This window comes from Nymphaea colorata, chromosome 14, assembly GCF_008831285.2.
Source record: "Nymphaea colorata isolate Beijing-Zhang1983 chromosome 14, ASM883128v2, whole genome shotgun sequence".
In the NCBI taxonomy this organism is placed as follows: Eukaryota; Viridiplantae; Streptophyta; class Magnoliopsida; order Nymphaeales; family Nymphaeaceae; genus Nymphaea; species Nymphaea colorata.
Genome location: NC_045151.1, coordinates 11017649 through 11026542, shown reverse-complemented (window position 1 = coordinate 11026542; position 8894 = coordinate 11017649).

Below are 8894 nucleotides of genomic sequence, written 5' to 3'. Positions count from 1 at the left end.
GAGCATTAACAAAAATATCAATGTTGTTAAGCAGCCAAGGCATTACTTTATGGTGATTTGTCTTCCATTCCTTCCACTTTTTCTCAAAATGTTTGACATCCTTATCTTTTTCTGCTCCTTCCAATTCTTTACTCTTTTCATCCATAATCTTAGTATGACTTAACATTAGTTCTATTTCACATTCATCTATGTAGCCCCATAAACTTTTTCTTTCGATATGAGGTTTCATAATTAAACCCATATAACGTAATTTGTAAGAATAAACTTGAAGAAATGCTGAAGTAAGAGATATTTCTTTCCTTCCATTATACAAAAGGTAAGAAATACTATAAAAAGCAAAAAAGGATGATGCTTAATATATTTTCCTAAGAACAACAGGTTGTTTGATATTCAGTAGCATATAAGGGGAATCTCCTTAAAAGGATAGTAGCAATGTTCTATATTATTGGGAACACATGACTCCTGGACTGAATGAATGATGATCAGCCAATAAGGATGTTAGGTGACTTGAATAAATGATGATCAACACCCAGTTAGTGGAAAAAATTCCAACATGCTGCTCTTCGGACAGAACCTCTCACACAAAGCCTAGCTATGGTACCATGTAAACAAACCAGAAATCTCTCACATTGTTCTCATCACTTGCTTAGAACAGTAATTTGTTAATAAAACAGCTTACAAAGCTGCACACTCAAAAAGCACTCAATACAAATGAAATACAAAGAATAAGTAGAAGAGAGAGTGAGTCATGGAGAATCCAAGGGCTAGTCTCTCAACAGCTGTGTTATTTATAGCTAATCAAAATAAAGGAGAAAAATAAAAAATAAAAGTACATATAAAAGGAGAAGAAAATATAAAAGACAGACATAAATAACCCTTATAGATTACAGATTCTAACAAGACACCCTCAGTAGACCTTGAAGGATCTAAAAACATATTCCTCAGCCATGAAGTCTTGTTGGCAACTTCACTGCATTTTTCCTCGACATTCTCATCGTGTCTTGATAACATAACTATATGATCTTTTAAACAGATCTATTCTTTTTTACAAGTCTCTTTGAGAAGCGATCTAGAGATGATAGTTAGATCAGTAGTTTCAGCTGTGCTTTGAGGATGTGCTAAAAACTCTGCAGTATGACTTCTTGTTAGCTCATGGTGTGTGTTCTAGGGTCAAACACACTATGCTGTGTTGGCCCCTTGAGGGGCAAAAATGGGGACATAGAATTATATGATTTTGTTCTAATAACTCTCTCATGATTAGCTTCAGCTTGCTCATAGATGACAGGAGGTAGAAGCTAGAGCTTGTGAGCTTGAGAAGCAGGTGATATCCCTCCATCATTCTAATTAATTACAATTTTTTTCATATTTGCTTTCTTTAAGTTTGTTGTGAGAAAGGAAAGTCAAATGTATTGTTGGCATGATGAATATTCTAATGGGCTCTTCTATGTTCTATTTTGTTGTTAGATGTTTGAATTTATTGTTATTTCAAATACTTGTCAATTCCATTTTTTCTACCTGCCCATCCTTCCTTATTGTATGTTATGTTGTTGTATTTTGCTCGCTAAGGTAGGATCAATTGCTTGAGCAAAAGGACCACAGAAAGGAGGAAGTGGTTGGATCTTCATTATCGTATGGTATTGCAGTCACTGGAGAAAATAGTAATCCTATTGAGTATCTCAACGTCCATTTAAGTTTTATTTGTTTCTCCAGAAAAATAACTGATTCAAGCCTGCAGTTTGTTCTACATTTTTATGCATCCAAAAATGTCGGAGCCTGCTTATTTTTTTGGTAGGTTCCATGTCAAGCCCACATCATTCATTAAATGGTTTCTCAATGTATGAACTAGTGGCACTGTTTTTTTTTTAACTATGCATTTCCTGTCAATTTTCATTATTTCTATTGGATTCAAATGATAATGAAGAATCTCTCATTTGCATTTTCTTCTTTCTTTGAGAGACAACTTCCAATGTTTGCTGTTGTTTTTTGTCCTTCTTAATACTGACCTTAGCTACTGAATGTATCTTTCAGTTGGAGAGAGATTTTTGTATTGTTAGTGAGTGGGTATTTTTTGTTTAACAATTGTTTGACACGCATATTAGATTTCTGTAATCCATTAATTGTATGATTTAAAATTAGTTACTTCTTTCTTATATTAGGCCATACTTTTAGGATTTTTGCATTTGGATAGAAGAGTTCAACTTGTCAATTAAATTTTTGTTAACTAGTAGTGGATTCCTAGTAGCAATTAGAGTAAAAATATCATTTCACCTGATTGATTTTGAATGGTATTATGTTTTATATTTTACCAGATATCTTGTTATTGTAATGACAATTACCTTGATTCTATTTTCTTGATTATTTTGTATCTTCAAATCTGAGGATAAGAGGTGTTAACATCAGGAAAAAACAAAGTATCAAATCTGAGGATAAGAGGTGTTAACATCAGGGAAAAACAAAGTAATCTATATGGCCAGCAGCTCATGACTATCAATGGCTGTGGAGACCTATAACCTTAGTGGCAACAAGCATTGGCTGCCCGCTATAGTAAACTGGTAGCCTCATGTCTTTAATGCTTTCTAATTTGTCTTTCTTGCTACAGGATTTTTCTTGCAGTTCTATCATTTAATGCAATTTCCCTTTTTTCCTCTACAATATGTTCAACAGATAGCTTATAATAACTTTTGTGTGTGTGTGTGTGTGTGTGTGTGTGTGTGTGTGTGTATTGGTAAAAGCCAAACACCTAGGTCAGGGATAAAAACCAGACTCGTTAATTTTTTGTTAAAAAAAAACTATTTTAAATAAAATATAAACATCTTAACATGTTTATAAAGACTACTTTGATATAAAACATGCTTTGATTTCAAGTTGTTTTAATGAGAAGTGTTGGTTTTTTTATTACCATATCATGGGGGGCGTTCATTTTTTCTTAATATAAAAACACCTTGAAAGTCTAACAACTGATCAATTTGGTATATGTTTTGAATCGAACCACTTGTTAAGATCATAGCAATAAGATTAGATTGCAAAAAAAAAACATTTTAAAAATCAAAGGGTCTGGTTTTTATCCCTGACCTAAATGTCTGGTTTCTACCAAATCACTATATATATATAATGCTGCCTACACCCACAACAGCTGGGTACTGCTCTAGTAGGGTTGGTTGAATGTTTTAAAAGGGACTTTTTGTGGGCGAAATGACCTTTCCCGGCATTTATAAGAGTCAAGAACGACCATAAATGGTAATACGCCTTCTTTCCTTTCTGTATAAGAAGCGTGGTTGCATACTTGCATGCAAAATGTTGGGCGGAGGGCACTGCAGATGCTCGAACTTGAAGCCCTATTGCAGCGGAAGTTCTTCAATTAGTAGGTTTTAAGGCAGGTAGAAAAGCGAACTCAATCTCAAAGTGGCGAATCCCGTGCCATGAAAGCATTCGGAGGGATCAACCTCGATTAATGCATGCAACCGTTGCAATCATATGAACAGCTTTCTTTTTTGTGATATGAAACTCCGACGTTGCCGATGTTTGGTTAAAGTCTTATTTGAATGGATATATTAATATTATGACTATTTCATAGTTACGTATTCACCTGACCCCAGCAATAGTATTTGAAGTAACTATTTTTCATTAAAATATATGAAGTATGTGGACTACCTAAGTATGAATTCATATTTCTTTTATCGATTGTTAACTTTTGATTAACTTGATTTATGAGACATCATAAGGTCCTAACTGAAAACTCTCTTTTTTTCAATGAATGCAACTAGCATTTCAAATTTGAAATGTAATTTTAAACTTGCACGAAACCTTATGAACAGTAATACGAATTGGTTAGACATTAACTCATTAATAAATGCATATAGTTTTTGTTTTATTTAATTTACACATTTGGTGAGCTATATATGTACAGAGAGAGACACACACATGCACTTCAGTTAATTTAGTGCTATTCCCATTGCCCACACTTTTTCACAAAAAAATGATTGTGCGAAAATGATTTTGATTATTAGAAAAATAGAAATACATAAAAACAGCCACGTTTGTTGTATGTTTCTGTTTTTTTTTTTTCTTATTATGTATACATTTGCGTAACAATGTATAAAGAGCATTTAATACAAACCCATGTGTGAATGAATGGAGATTGAAACCAATATGGCATCAACTCAAATTTGCTTTTGCCATCCATCTTTTATAAGGTTTACTTTACATCGCAAATTGCGCCTGTCATCAATCTTTTATATGGGTTTCTTGGGATACGAAAATTTAGTACGTAAATGGTGGTCCGCTGCACGTGAATCGACTAATTGTTGCTTCATGTAGAAGAAAGTTATGCTTTTGTGCAGCCCTGGGATGAGAAATTAAACATCGAAAGCCCATAATATATATAGTTCAGGAGACTTCCCAGTCGTGTCACTAAACAATAATTCAGATGTAGAGCTATAATATTTTAATTTATTTGGTAGTTAGCATCATATCAACCGCAGGAGGACATAAAATGGTCGTGCGATTGAAAAGGAGATCATCTGCTCATGTAAGGGCAAAAATTGGAAACAAATAATGTTTCTTTTAGTAAAATTATGAATATATATATATATATATTGAAATCAACCGGCTAATTCGGTAGCCATTCAGATATTTAATGTTGTTAAAGACGGCCCCAAAGTATGTATTTATAACGCAACGCCCTGTTGTTGGTTACAACAAAACACATTTTTTTGCGACAGCTTATAGCGACATAAAATAAAAAAATAGCTATCTTATCACAAAGGTGTGTTTATATTTATATATATAATAACATTGAATGGTGAGTGTGGATTTTTAGATTCACCTAGTCATATAATCAAGAAGGACTATATGATGGACAGTTAAGATGAAAACAAAGAGAAAAAAGTGATGAGCATTTTCGTCATTTAAAATGAGTTTATACTTTTTGTTTCTTGTTTTTTATCTACCATCCATCTGTTTTAAATATACGTGTTAAGTGAATATATATATATATATATGCCAACAGTGCCCCTCCATTCAAGAAGCAAAAGGTGTTATATGTGCACCTTATAGATTTTAGTGGCACAGTTTGCAATGCTAATTTTTGTTTCTAACCTTTTCAAATGTGTCATCAGTTGCTCATTAATTATATGTTAGTGACTTTTGACATTGTATGAGGGCATATGCACCATGATTTTCTTGCGACCTACATGTCATCTATATAGAATTCTGCAAAAAATGCGAATAGCTTGGTGAAAATTCATTCATAAAAATAATTGATTTATAAACGAAACGTTTCATTGTATCTCTCTCTGTCTCTCTCAAACTTTTGATGTGGAGATAGACTTTTAAGGCATTCTCTCCCTTAATTATAGCCAGTTGTCATTTACCTTATTTATGTTTAATTTTTTTCTTTTTATTTTAATATGTGCGCTGAGCTGAAAATTCCTTAGTGACAATACTATTTATAATCTTAGGAAAAACTAAAATAATTGTTAATTTATATATATAAGTGGTAATACTTGTTAACGTAAAATATTGTAAGAAATATACACTTTCAAAGTGACAGTGGTATAAATTGAAGAAACAACTCTTGTGGGTTGACGTGATATGAACTGAGTAACAACTCTCATGAGTTAGAAGTACCTCCGAGAGTGTTGTGTATCTTGTAGCCTTTCCCTAGCACGCGTCACTTTCTAACGAAATTGAAAAGACCCAATGTCACCAATTTCTTTTGATTTGGCACTTAAAGGGCGGCGTCTGACAACAAACAGTAACATACTGTTGTTGGTGCTGCTGTTAAACCTAATGCTGGTTATGTTTGTTTCATAATGAAATCTGCATTGATTTGAGATCCTAGATCAGACCACTAAATTCATAGTTTTTAATATATGAATCCATACTATTATCTCAAAACACGCATTTTCATGCAGCTACATAGTTATGAAAAAGATATTATTGACTAAGGCTATGTATCAAGTAGACCAGGCTAGCCCGAGACTTGACAAAGCAGGGGCTCAGGTAGGCCCAAAGCTTGTGCTGGCTGCCCAGGCTTGACCCACTTGGTTATCAAGTCGGCCAAGCCCAGCCCAGCCCGGTGCCTACTTGGTATTGACCAAATAAGTGGACTTGGGTTTGTCCAATACGCAAAAGGCATGGCAAGGAAGGATATGAATGTTGTATTTCTTAGGGGGCATTGCATTTGACAATGAGAACAATCTGTTAGTATTCCATAAAGTTGTTTTAAAGATTAAAGCATGTTCACAGAACATTGTGTTAAATGTCCTTTCAAAAAAAAAGTTACACTATCAAGTATATTAGAGCAATTTCCGTCCCAACAGGAAGGGGTTACACTAATAAGACCGAGTGCTTGTGAGCAAATGACCACTTAGCTAGATGAACACAAATTATTTATTTACATATTAGTGTTTCGTAGTTATTTGTTTAATCATTGCCCATTTACGTGATACAGCCCCTCTAACATTGATTTTTGAGGGTCCTGCCCCTATGCTAGAAAATGCTGGCTCTACCAATACTGTGTGAATAATTTTCGTCAAATATTTTGGAAAATATGACTTCATAAAAGAAGGAAGATTGTAATTTCTACCAACGAATGGAAGGCAGGTGAACTAAGATTATTAAATCCCAGCTCCCTTGTAGATGGTTTAGTTCTTATTTCTTTGTCACTCTAAACTCATAACTACTACTCCGAGGGGCATAACATAGTTGATCAGTGTTGTTATCAGTTTGATTATCATAAGCATTATTCCTCTAGACCCAAACAGTGACATGTGCAGGTAAGACCACTAGGTCCCGATTTGGATGACACCCTCAATCTGAAAATTTGTTTTTAACCCCTCATGAAGAGCAGACTTGATATGACACCTCCGCTTCTGGTCATGATATCTTTAGGAATTAACCACTTGTAAGTGGAGGCTCAAAGTTTAACCACGGTAAATTCTTGCCAAATGAATCATGAAAAAACATGGGCGGAGATAGGTGGGTCTCAGTGGATCATATGCTCTAAGGAGCCCACTCTTTGAAACCTTAGTTCAATGTTGAAATTTGGGTAAACTTGGGTCCAGTTATATCATGGGGTAGCTCCATGCGATGTGGGTCACTGTCCTATGGTCAATTGAAAATTTGCTTACCATATATATAGTGGCCCATGAAAAAAAATTCTAGCTCTATCCCTGTGAAAAAGAAAGAACTTTCAAATTCTTTTATGATAAAAGGAACGCTCCAACCAATTTAGGTAGTCCACGTTCATGAGAATGACCAAAAAACTTTTCACATGATTGTGCAAGGGAAAAAACATGGAATACATGTGGAGATGTCTGCTGCATGTCAGACAAGATACAAGAACATTTCAAGTAATATGGAAAGGAAGGCAATAGCAAAATTTTTTCACCCAAGTGCTATCAAAAAAAAAATTGCAGGTTTTACATTTTCAAGAGATTTCCCTTGAAACTGATCATGATTTTTTTTAAAAAATGACAAATTTAATGTGGGAAGGCAGTTAAAATTTTCAAACCTTTATAAAAGAACTGGTTCAGTTCAACCTCAAAATGTTTTTGTCAGACTGAGTTTTGACGTCAAAATGCAATGTCACCACGAAAGCAGCGAACTATGAAACAAATTATCATCTTTTAAAATTGGGTGGTTCAGGGGTGCAGCCCTGTGTGGTCAATTGTTCGCACAAACAGGAAAAAAAAAAACCTTTACTTTTATATATCGATATTTTAGGTTAATTTTTCTCGTTCGCATATTAGTATTTTTAAAAATTTTAATAGCTAGTACCCTAAATTTTTAGGCTTTGCTCCTCATTGGGTTTTATTCAATTTTTAAGTGTGGCATTTGAAATACTTGGCCAAAGAAATTTAATGTCATTATGACACAAGGACCAATTTTGACAGGGAAAGAGAAAGATGTGAAACAAACGGGTCATCTGATAAAATAGGAAAAGTTCACAAGTCACAACAAGATGGCTCTGATTTGTAGCACGGTGCCAGTGATTGTAGGGAGGCTACTTTGGGAAATTAACATGAAGTCACAATGGGACTGCCCGTAACAGGGTTGTGGTTTAACTTTCGAAAAATGTTTGAAAGAACGCTTAAAAAATGAATATATATTGACAGCACCCTCACGCTTCTCAATTTTTCATTTAGCTGTTCGGTTACCAAAACCGTTCACAAAAGGCGCAATCGTCGCTTCAGATGAAAGACTGTGTGAGAGGAATTTCGGTTTTTTTTTTTCAAAAAGTTAGTGCCATTTTTTGTACTTATGAAGGCATTTGGTGAGAGGAACCACTGTGTTTTTTAGAACCTATTATTTTATTAATGAGTTTCAAGAAAAAGACACATTTAGAAGGCGTTTGGGAAGCAATGATACAATCTTTCTATGCATTTGTCCGAAAGATTGAGATCGATTAATAATATTAGGTATTTGTTCCAATCTTAAAGATAAATTTATAAAACACTGTGTCAATGTTCATGTTGTCAAACACCTCCTTATAAAACATTCAAAAAACATCGTTCTTATTACCAAATACCTTCTATAACAAATGGGTCTTCTCTTTAAAGAAAATGGCATTTCTACCTTTCTGAGCTCCAAACATATGGCATGGAGATCGAAATGGTTATTGGATCACATCTTTTTCTATTTTGCCCAGTTTTGGATAAGCCTGGGCATCGGGCCCACATACTCGGCCAAATCGGGCATGATTAATTGTTTATATTATTTTAATTAATAATAATATATATTATTATTAAAAATATATTTTTATTCAAAAAAAATTATTTTATATTTAAAAAAATTATTTTAATCAAGCCGGGTCGGGTCGGGCTTAGGTTTCGAGCATTGGGCTGGCCCGATGCCCAAGCCTACTTTGGATTTATTGGACATGATTGATC